Source organism: Gavialis gangeticus, unplaced genomic scaffold (genome assembly GCF_001723915.1).
Source record: "Gavialis gangeticus isolate Ggan-Ray unplaced genomic scaffold, GavGan_comp1, whole genome shotgun sequence".
NCBI lineage: Eukaryota > Metazoa > Chordata > Crocodylia > Gavialidae > Gavialis > Gavialis gangeticus.
In genome coordinates this window covers 87,242,354-87,253,853 of record NW_017729034.1, presented here as the reverse complement: position 1 = coordinate 87,253,853, position 11,500 = coordinate 87,242,354, and the positions used below count along the sequence as shown (strand labels likewise).

The window sequence follows — 11,500 nt, the reverse complement described above, 5'->3', positions numbered from 1 at the left end:
CATATTTGTATTTGGTTTTCTGGGATGATCTGCCTGCAGTAGTCACAAAGAAGTGTTTCTTTTCCTGTCTTTTTGTGCATAGAATGTATATAGTATACAGAACTCTGTAACTGCTACAAAATAATAAGACTGCAACATAACAGAAACAAAGAAATAGATACTACTTTTAAGCTTTTATAGGCAAGCCAGAAATATTTTCTTGTCAGACAGGACTTTGCATACAGAGGAAAAGCTAGACAAATAGCCATGGACAAAGGCCTTTGTTCTTAAAGTAAAACCTCTCATTGCATGGAAGTAAATACCAGCATGTGTCTAGACTTTCTGTATGAAAAGATCCTCTAAACTAGAGGTCATTGTGGTATACAATGGTGTTTTAAAATGATCAGTACTATAGTTGTTTCAAAACTGAATAAAGAAGAGGGGAAGGGAATAGGGTGCCTCACATGCTGGCAGCCATTATTAATGTCTACGTGTTTGTCAAGGAGACAAACCCATACTTCATAAGTAATTTCCATTAGTCAGTGAAACTGTTTACTTGTGAAGAAAGGTATTGTATGTAGCAGCATTTAAAAAATGGACCCACCGAAAAGAATGGGAAGGGCTGCCTGGCAGAAAGACAGTTTGTCCCAGCGGGGACACTGTAGGCTCTGAGGGCAAGTGAAGCTGCTTTTGAGGTAGCCCTGTTGGAAGTGGGAGGGGTGATGTAACCCCAGCAAAGTTTTGAAATAGAGCTGTTAGCAAAAGCCCAGGAAGGGCTCTGGGCTGGGATTGGCTGAGAGGCTTCGATAAAAGGGGGGAGCAGTTTTCCCATGGGGAAGAACCAGAGAGACAGACAGGCTGAGGGCCAGGGTGGAGACCAGACTCAACACAGTGGTCCCTCGGAGAGCCCCTAGGAGTGCCCTGCAGAGTGGCAGAAAAAGCTGCCATGGGAGTGATACAGTATCCAGTTCCTCTCTCAGGTGAGGGAGCCTGCAAGGGCAGGATCAGAGAGGGGCTGCTTGTGTGGGGACTCCAAGCCTGAGAAGACCCACCTGCAGCCCGGTGACCAGCTGGGTGAGCACAGCAGAGCTGGGGGGGGCGGGGACTCCCAGGGTCTGCCCTATTCTCCCTGAAAGGTGAGGGGCTCCAGGGGCAGGCAAAGCCCAGGGAGGGGCTGCATTTGCCGGGCTGTGAGGCTGTGCAGGACATGGGAGTTGCTACAGCCTGCAGCTCAGACACTGCTCCCTGCTGAGCCAGGGAAGGGGGTCAAAAGCAGGGGAAGGCTGTGTGGCAGGGACTGCAGAGGAGGAGCTGCCGCCTGATGCCCGGAGACCCTTGCTGCACGGAGACCCCAGGAGCACAGAGATGGACACCAGCACCAGGGAGCGTCCACAGACCACATGCAGGGACACAGACCGTCTCGCTCCCTGAGACACCCCGCCAGGGGCAGTGCACACATGATCCCCAGTACACCATGTGCAAGTAAGAGACTGTGTAAATAAGTTTTTGAGGGTTTATTAGTTGATATATCAATGTGTTTTATTTAATGGTTATTTGTTATGATGTAAATAATTAAATCTTGGAAATATTTTGAGAATTGTCTGCGAGTAAGGGGAGGCTCTCCGCTTGGGGGCACTACAGCAGCTTCCCAGGGGGGCTGGGCAGGGCTACTGGCTACCGGGTACCCCAGGATCCCACTATTTGGGTGAGGGCGCATGTAGTGTCGCGCCCAGGGTTACATGTATATGGGGACAGTGAAGGTGTCAGAATCTAGACCTACATCAAGTAGGAGAAAGTTGGAGGGAGGAAGAACCTGCTTTATTTTAGCTATTTTGACTTACATAAAGCTGCACAAAAATAATTGTGTTTCTATTTTTATGCACGCATGTTCCAAAAGTATTTCAAAGGAAAAGAGGTAAAGGAGCAGATGTTTTCATGTTGAACGTGTATAGATCCAGATAGTTATTTGTATACTGATTGTCCAACCTTTTGCTCTAAAAGCCAGTGAACCAAATTAACTCTTTCACCAACTTACTGACCTGCTGGAATTCCTACCAATATTTACTGCCAAAATCAAGCCTTCATAACAAAGACCCATTTTGTTTTGAATATTTAACTTGCTTTCTGTGTTTTATGGACACGTTTAAGATGATCCTTCATTACAAGGGAGGATCCAGTTGAAGGTTCTAAGGCATGGGTTTCAAATGCCCACATCACCACAGGCTGGATCTGGCATATGGAGGTGGATCATTTGGTCTGTGGGGTTTCTCACAAGCTAAAACATCCACTTCCACAGGCCTAATTCAGCCTGAGGCTTGTCAACACAGCTGCTGAAGCCCTTGTGACAGCAATGTTAATCCTGATAGGTACTGGAATGGCTGTTTTAGCTTGGCTCTGGGATCCAGGGAATTTGTGCTGCTTGCCTTTCTCTCTTCCCCCACCCATCACCAAAATCAGCATTTTTAGTTGCCCCTAGGGACTAAAACTCATGGCAGGGGGAAAATGGGGATAAGCAGCGGTGGCACTAACTCCCTGGGTTCCAGAGCCATGCTGAAAAAGCAGCTCTGGCAGCTGTGGGGATTAACATCACTGTTCACAGTCCGCATGGCCAACGGAAAGCCCTGCAGTCTGGATCTGGGCCATGTAAAGCCCTGCAATTGAAATTTGGCCCACAGTGCCAAACAAATTTGACACCCCTGTCCTAGAAGATCCTTAAGAGTATGTTTAAAACCACCACATTTTTAATAATCGTTCATATCTTGTGTCTTTGGCTCTTAAGAGAGATTCTGTGTGTGTGTATGTGTGTTTGCATAGCTACAGTATTCCTTAATGAGAAGAATCCAGTGTAATTGCTTAAAAAATGCAATTGTGTTATGAAAATAATAAAGGAGCCTATATCAAGGATGCTGAGACTAGGAATAATCAATTAGACATTTTCCCCATCTTTGATTAAACTACATTATAAGGATATCTAAAGATTGGGTCATCACTTCATTTTTAAATTCAACCTCTTCAACAACGAACATTCACCATCCTCTTGAATGGGTACATCTCTGTTCTGAAGTAAAGTTGGCATCTCTTCCAGCTTATGCATCATTGACAGAGCTGTTAACTAACTTCTAACTGAAGTGCCCTGTTTTCCTATTAATGCAATATAGTTGCACAGATATAACAGGACAGACAGCTGTTGGAGCAAGTAAGGATGTGCAGACCAAAAGGAACGTAGGCTCTCTGATACTACAGTGACAAGAGTGGTATAAAACCTAAATAAAGTTTGACTTTCATAGTCTAGTAGAGAACTGAGGAATGGGGAGACAAAATCACCACCTAGGGTTCCAAACAGGGAAAATTCAATCTAAGTGCTATTCAGACATAACACACGACTCCACAAACCATTACAGTTGCATTTTGAAGAACTACTTGTTAATTAAACAGCTGCTTCCAGTAATGAAAAGAGCAATCTGTTTCCTGTAAATATGTATTGCTTAAACATACATGAGTGTGAGAGAGAGAATTTACTAGTTCCTGAACTTGCCTCGTCACCATTACATTGAGTTTTGGAAAGAAATGGTCTAGCTGCATTTACAGAACATAAAATGCATTGCTATGTCCGTAGGATGAATGGGGGGTGGGGAAATAATAAACATAGCTGGATATTAGGCACTGTATGAAGCTTTAGGAAGCTTTCTTTAATATTACAGGAAACTTTTTTTTGTTCTTAAGGAGATGCAAATGGCATGGTTGCAGATGAAACCCTCTTGTTTGTGATAAGCCACAGTGACGAATCTGCTAGCAGTGGCAGTTAAAAAGTCTTTTTCCCCTCCCCCTCACCTTATTCTTTATAAAGTGAAAAGCAGATATGAATGTGCCAGGAGTTGCATGGAGACATGGGCGAGAGTGTCAGGATCCTCCCATGGTGATGGGAGCCAGTCTCATCCAGTTTATTCTTTGAAGAAGGTAAGATTAAAACATGAATAAAGTATAGAAACCTTGAATCGCCCCTGTGTACTTGCCAACAACTAATAGGTTTGGTGTACAACAGACTGGAAATAGCTAAAGTGACTGGGTTTGTTATGTATGCAATTACTCTATGCCACTCCTGGGATTTCAGCACTGCATTTTTGTTGCACTGTATATTTAACATTAGAACTGTTGAGGTACAGCACACTTACATTGTAACTCCAATTTAAGGGATTACTCTGCAGCCTGTTAGAGCAACTGTCTGGCGGTTTCTCTTTCCCCATTTTAAATAACAGTAATTGAACTAAACTTATTCCTTTTTCTTGTAAAGTGTCCAGGGAAGGAAACCTGGGTTGCTAATCCAAGTTGCCTCATTAACATTATATTGTTTTTTTAAACTGGGTTTTTCAGCCCAAGATAAGAACACCTTTCTATTTTTTTTTAATTCTTTTTTTTTTTATTTTCAGTGTAAGCCTGGTTTGTGTTACATGTTAGACATTTGAATAAATAAACACCTTTCTTTGGCTTTTGATTAGTAACGATTTGAAAGAGAAACAAACAGGGCTTAGTTGCAATATTTCACACTTTGTATCGCAAGACTGGAGAATGTGATCAAGACAGGAAATGATATTTCATAGATGACGTATGTATCAACTTTAATACTTCGCATTTTTCAACAGTTACTTGTATACAAAGTTATACACATGCCAGGAGTGTCTTCTTTTGAAGTGGTTTCCCTGAAGTTTCAAATACAAGCAATTACAAAGCTGAACCCAAGCCACCAACCTAAAATATTGTGACCATGTTAGAAGAGGAGAGATTGCGTTTACTGACTGTAATATGTAGATGTCTATTGATATATTGGTAATAGGTATTCTTTCTGTGGAATTTGTTTATATTATGGTTAAAAATATATTATTAAAATTTAAATTGGTATGTAGCAAGTTCTACATTTTCCATAATTAATACAACATATATGGCTGCAAAAATTAATGATGGACACAAAGAAAAATAATTCTCTTTATCTAGATCCAAATACTTCCACTTAGGTTTCACGAGTTAGTTTTAGTTCCAGATTTCTAACCTAAGCAAATTTCCATTACCACGAGTAGTTACTAAGGGTGGTTGCTCTTCAGTGGTGAAGGTGTGTTTACATGTTCGTTAACGCGCCAAAATTACAACAGCGCAGCTGAATACTTTTTACGTGATGTTAACATGTATTAAACTAAGTCTATTGTGCATTAGCGCACATTTTTTGCCAGGCACGCTAACGCACAGTAGAATTAGTCTTCTGTGCATTACATGTTTCTTATAAATGTGCCCACTGTGCAAATTTCAACTCCTTGTAGAAGCTGCTGATCTCAAAGGCTTAAATGGTCTTTTCTTGACAGGAAATAAAAGAGGGGAAAATGTGAATGCTTTTATCTTGAAGACTTTTAATTATCTATTTTATTGCCATATAATATGTGCTTTATAATCCCAGGGACTGGAATTTACACATACCAAATGTGTTTTGGTAACACAGACAACTGTAAAATATTCAGTTTCTGTTCAATATTACATTCAGTCCTACCATTCTGAGACCAAGCAGGTAACTTAGTTTGAGAAAATGGGTGAGTATTGTTTAAATAGTAATGAACAGGAAAACTGGAAAAGAACTAACTGGATGTATTAGGTTAAGAATAACAATAGCAATATCACCATTGCTCAAATCTGGATGCGCTAAAAAAGGAAACACTTTTTTTTTTTATCAATTACCAAATGAAAATGACAGTATCTTACTATTCAAATACTGGTTGAATTTTTTCCTTTATTAATCATTTTATTAGGGGTTATTTGTCCAAATGCAATATGCAGCACCAGGAGTTGGATCTGGCCCAGCACTGGGAGTTGGATCTGGCCAGGTATTGAGCACCCCTGTTGTTTGGAGCTACTACCAATTAGGGTCTTAAATGCCACTATGCTTAGCCTAGCCCCCATAGCAAAATCCAAATCCCCCCTATATTGAGTATGCAGAGTTAGACCCCTCTGAATGACAGCCTACAACAGCTGTGTAGAGCCAGCCAATAGGAAATTTTGAAACAAGAGTGTTTCTGAAATCTTGCCACTCTCCAGAGCTCTGACCCCTTCAGTCTATGCAGGATCCTGAGCCTGGAGACTTAAGCATAAATGCCTACATCCATTTTTTTCAAAGAATGAGGATGTCTCATTCTGTGATGCTGGTAGCAGTGATCATGCATTATACAGTAGCCTAGTTTTTTAGAGTACTGTATTTCACAGTGTATAAGTCACAGTGTGTAAGTTTTGAAACCCAATTTTTGTTTTTTAATGCCTGGACCCCCCTGGGAGCTCGGGCAGCTGGCCCCAGGTGGGGAGGCACTGCCTTTACAGAGGGAAGACTGGGGTCCTCCTGCAGGTCAGAAACTGCCTGGTCTAGTGGGAACTCACCCTCAGCCACGAGGCAGGTGGGGAGGCTCAGCTGAAAGCAGGATTTGGCCCCTCACCACTTCTGCCTTCAGCAGGCACCTGTGGCCAGCAGGATGCCTGGCACCACCCAGGAAGGGGCTGGCTTGCCCCAGGGGCAGCATAGGGAGTCAGGCAGGGGTGGGTGGAACGCAAGCAGCAGAAGAGCCCTGCCTGAAACCTGGTGCTGCCCCTGGGGTAAGCCATCCTCTTCTCAGGTGGCACCAGGCATCCTGATGGCTCCTGGTAAAAGGCAGAAGCAGTGAGGAGCCTGATCCTGCTTTTGGCAGAGCCTCACCACCTGCCCCACAACCAGGGGGCAAGCTGCCACCAGGCCAGGCAGCCCTTGAGCTGCAGAGGAACCTAGTTCTTCCTCCCAAAGGGGCAGCACCCCCTGGGGCTGGCCAGGCAGGCTGCCAGCAGGCTGTCTGTTGCCTGAGCTCTCAGGGGCCCACTCCAACTTCTCAGGAGCCCACCAGCATGCTACCTCTCCCACGAGCCCGCCTGGGCCTCCAGTGCCTCTCACACTGAGGTGGGTTCAACTTATACAATAGACATACAAAAGTCCTACCTTTTTTTTTTTTTCTTACAGAAACATGGGGCCGACTTAAACAATGTGTCACCCAATACTGCATAAAATACAGTACTTGTCCAGTGTAAACAGTTAGGACCTGCAACACCACTTCCCAGAAGCATAAGCAAGGCCCAGCTAAATGCTTGACTTAAATGGAGGTATATTTACAACTCTTGCTGAAGCTCTAAGGCCCCGCTCCTTAAAACAGGCAAACTTAGTAAAGCTAGCAATAGCACAATGAAAAAGGGTCCTGCCTATAAAAATACAATGGGGAATGGCCTGAGTTCTAATCCCTATTTCTGCACAGCTATGTCATCTGTGTTAAGTTATATAAAACAGTCTAGCAAAATTACAGTGTCACATTTTTCATGTAGAAGGAAGTTTTCTAGGTTTTTTTTATCAGCCATGGCAAGGCATATTCCAGCATACAATTCTGAATATGTAAAATTATACCTGTTTTCAGACAAGGCTGCATCACTTAATTTTAAGATGCAGTCTAATAAGCAATTTGTTTCTTTTTAGTGGTCTGAAGATCCCTGTTTATCAGTTTCTTGGGTCATGCTCTAAACAGTTCTATATTTCCTTCAAGAAGCCTCAGTTTTGCCAGGTAATGCTTTACATCACAGGGCTTTGCTGTTTTTCCTTGCTCTCAATGACTCTCTTGTCACCTCAGGTTTCATTTCCTGATCATTTAAACTGGACAAAGAATAAGCAAAATGCTCTGAGTTTGATGGAGGCTGCTTACGCTACTTCAAATCCAATTCATATGTTCCTGATGGTGGCAGCATGTTTCATTTGCAGCTCTCGGGACAAGGTGGCAACATCTAAGGCTGCTTTATTCCATCAATTAAACAGAAAATTAAGGCCAGCATTGCAGGGACAAATACGTATGTCCTGCTAGCTTTGGGCAAAATGGCCAGTGACATCCACCAGAGCATGGTGGTTCTCAGTCTTTTTAGATTCAAGACACCCCTCACAAAATGCCATCTCCTCCTTTTCACTTGTTTTTTTGACTCCTGGGAAATAATAAAACAATTCTTTTGAACTCCTAAAGCTTCCAGCACGTCAGAATAACACTACCTATTTGAAATCTCTGGGCTTCTCTTGCAATCATGCTGGTACACCCAACAGCAGTAAGCTTGCATGGCACCTCACTGCACCCTTGACAGGATCTCTTGGCACCTGAGCTTGCTGCGGCACCTTGGCTGAGAGGCGCTGAAGTTTGCGCTGCAATAAAGATGTTGCTGCAATGTGGGTGGAAGTGTTTTTCTTCTAAACTCCCCAAATTGCTTACTTGTGGGGGGGGGAAGGGACTGTCGAGGGGCTGCATCAGAGCCTGGTGTTGGTCCCTGAGGTGCAGTGGCAGTAGGTAACATGCGGGCACAGAGGAGGCTCCAGCTTGGGTGCGTGTGTGGGTGTGTATTGGGCGAGGGGGAAATCAGCACAGTGTGGGGGTACAGTGTGGGGGTACACAGTCATGTGTATGTGGGTGCAAGAGAATGTGTGCAGAAGCAGCAGGCATGGAGGGCTGTGTACGTGTCTTTCTACACGGGGTACACAATCGTGTGTGTGCACAAATGGGCACAGGGGAATGTGTACAAAGGGGGCAGGCTTGAAGGGCTGTTTGTATGTGTATGGGGGTACGTGTGTGTGCGCGCGCATGCAATCAATGGCTCACACGTCAGTGTGTGTGTGTGTGTGTGTGTGTGTGTGCGCGCGCGCGCGTGTTGGCAGATTACACAGGCCCAGGAAAGGTGCCTGAGTATGTGGGCAGCACTGGGTGTACAGAGGGGGTGCAATAAAGTGCAGACAAGTGCATGTGTGTGTGGAAAAGCGGGCTGCGGCTGAAGAGGCACGCACAGACGTGTGTGTCTGGGCCCTGCGGGCGGAGCTGGGGGAGCTCCCGCCCCCACCCCCGCGAGGCTCCTCCTGCCCCTCCCCGTCAAATTCGCCCGCCCGCTCAGCTCCGCTCTGCCGCGAGCCAGCGCCGCGCAGCGTCGGGCGGCGCCGCTTTGGGTTGTGCGCCCGCCCGCACTGGCCGGGCCGGGGGTCTGCTCCGCTCTATTCCCCTCCCCCTCCCCGCTGCCGGGCAGGGGGCGGCGCGCGCAGGTGAGCGCCGCGCGCCGGGTATTGCTCTATGTAGGCGCGTCTGCCTGCATCTTCCGCACCCGCACCAGGATGGCCGAGTGGTTAAGGCGTTGGACTTAAGATCCAATGGACGTATGTCCGCGTGGGTTCGAACCCCACTCCTGGTAGCTGCTGTTTTTTTCCAGGCTTGTTGTGAAATGCAGGAGGTGGCCAGGGAAGAAAGGCGGGGGCCCGCAGAGAGAGCCCGCGCTGCCACAGACACGGGCTAAACCCAGGAAGGGAGGAGTATGCAGCACGCTGCTGCCCTGCTGCTGCTTGCACAGCGGGGCAAGGGCCTGCGCCCAGCCACAGAAGGCAAGAGTAGCAGTCTTTTACTACACTAACAGAATAGTTGGGAATTTTATTCTTTGCAAGCTTTTGGGCACAACCACCCTCTGCAAGCTGGCAAAACAATTTTACCAACTATTTTGCTGGTCTAATAAAAGAGATCACATTTACCCAAAGTCCAACCCAGCTACAACCCACTACCCTGAAAAAAAGAGCTGCAGTGATTAACCGAAGTGCCTTCAGACCTGGTGTGTGGTCACCAGGGTTTGAAATACAGGGGGGGTTTAGACCCCCCCCATAAAAGATGGCAGCCCCTGACCCACCTTGCACCTTTCTAAGCAGCTGAGGTGGCAGCTTCTTTCAGCTTCCGGCTGCCACCACTGCAGACTCCCCCAAGAGTCTGAGTGTAATTCAGGCCCTGGTGCTCACATGGGGACAGGCGTACCAGATGCAGGGACAGGTCAGGCTGGCTGCAAATGACACAAGTGCGCAGCCTAGCACGGATGTGGCAGAGCTTGAAACGCTGGCGCAGGAAAAAGAGGCTCAGCCACAGACGCTCGGGACAGCTACTCAAACACGCAGGGAGCGATGCGTGAGCACATGCAAAGGCATAACCACCTGGAGAGAAACCACCAGGAGGAATTCAGACATATTGAGGCAGAAGTCAAGGAGGTGTACATGAACAGGCACAGGGCACTGCAACCACACAGGCCTCACAACATGCGGAGAACAAGGTGTGAGCAGTCAAAGACATATATGCGGACAGAGATGTGTGTTGAAAAACTGGCCCTTGCTGACAGATGCAGAAAGATGCAGGTAGCTTCAGGAACAGACAGATACAGGAGCAGATACAGAGGTACAGGTGAAGACTTGAATTGCGTGGCTAGACCCAAAGCCATTTAGACACATACCGAGTTGGCAACACAAGCAAATTCCATGATCAGGCAAACATGTCACATGATGCAAGTGTATTTCTAGGATGCAGTACCTGGAACTACGTGTAATGGACAAAAGAAACTGTGGCCTCATTTACACGCAAAACTTCACTAAAATGATTATTTCTTTAAAGTTAATTGGTTAAGCCAAATCCAATTGGTTAAACCAACCAAAATGAATTGGTTAAACCAGCGGTTCAATTTATGTGAACCATTTGATTCAAATCAACTTTATATCCAGTTACTTCACACTGTAAATGTATTGACTGAATTACACTATATTATACTATATATTAAACTGGTATTAGCTAGCTCTAAATTCATGTAAAGCAGGGCAACCGATGGCTCACAGGTCATAGTATGTGTGTGTGTGGAGGTCTTTGTGGATGGGAGAATCAGAGAGCTGATGACGCAGAGGTGGAAGCAGACAGGTCAAAAGCAGAGGCCACAAGCGTGCTGCATACTGCCTTCCTTCCTACTGTCTTTCATGTCCTCTTATTGCAGCTGCCACTTGTTTTACCACCAAAGCACCAGTTGCTAGCAATGGCAATTGGCAGCAAGGGTAAGGGTCAGCTGTAAAATGGCCGGGACGGAAAAAGTTGCCCTTGGCGCAGAGCAGGGCTGGCTGAGGTAGTAGGTGGAGAAAGGGGTGGCTGGCTCAGGCCATAAGCCTTACTAGTTACACTTCTGGCAGTGACTCACCTTTTTTAACTTTCACGTCTCAGGCCAAATTAGACAAATCAGATCCAAAGTTCATCCTCTGAGCAGAGCTCAGTCATTCAGCTTGGGGCTTCAGATAGTCCCAAATCCATGGTAGGCATCCTCAGTGCCAGCCCCAAGCCCAGAGGTCTTGGGGTTCAGATACCCCCAAGTCTCACTTGCTTTTAGCCAAAAAGCCAAAGGAGCAAGCTAGGGAGAAATCCCCTAGCTCTGTAAAATAAATTGTGTAGCCAGGATCCTCCCATTGGTCATGGTGGAGTTTGTAACTGTTTGATCTTGTCATCCCTTGGGGCGTTCTGGTGAATAGACGTTCCCCCAGATCCTGGTGGTCACCACTGATAAACTTATAGGCAGCCACCAGATCACCCCTGAGCCTGTGCTTTTCCAGGCTGAAGAGTCCCATAGCTCTCAGCCTGTTGTCGTAAGGTCTGTTTTCCTGACCTCTGATCATCTG

The 11,500-nt window shown here is 45.9% G+C and overlaps 1 long non-coding RNA gene and 1 other non-coding gene across 2 annotated transcripts in view; both read left to right on the top strand.

Moving 5' to 3' along the window:
- The first annotated feature begins 9,148 nt into the window (after positions 1 to 9,148).
- TRNAL-UAA lies at positions 9,149 to 9,231 on the top strand. Its single transcript has one exon. It is a non-coding gene; the product is annotated as a tRNA-Leu (tRNA).
- Positions 9,232 to 9,512: 281 nt separating this feature from the next.
- LOC109304319 overlaps positions 9,513 to 11,500 on the top strand; it is a 16,161-nt gene continuing 14,173 nt past the window's right edge. Inside the window, exon 1 of the long non-coding RNA XR_002099352.1 lies at positions 9,513 to 9,567. This is a non-coding gene — a long non-coding RNA (uncharacterized LOC109304319). The remainder of the gene's footprint in view (positions 9,568 to 11,500) is intronic.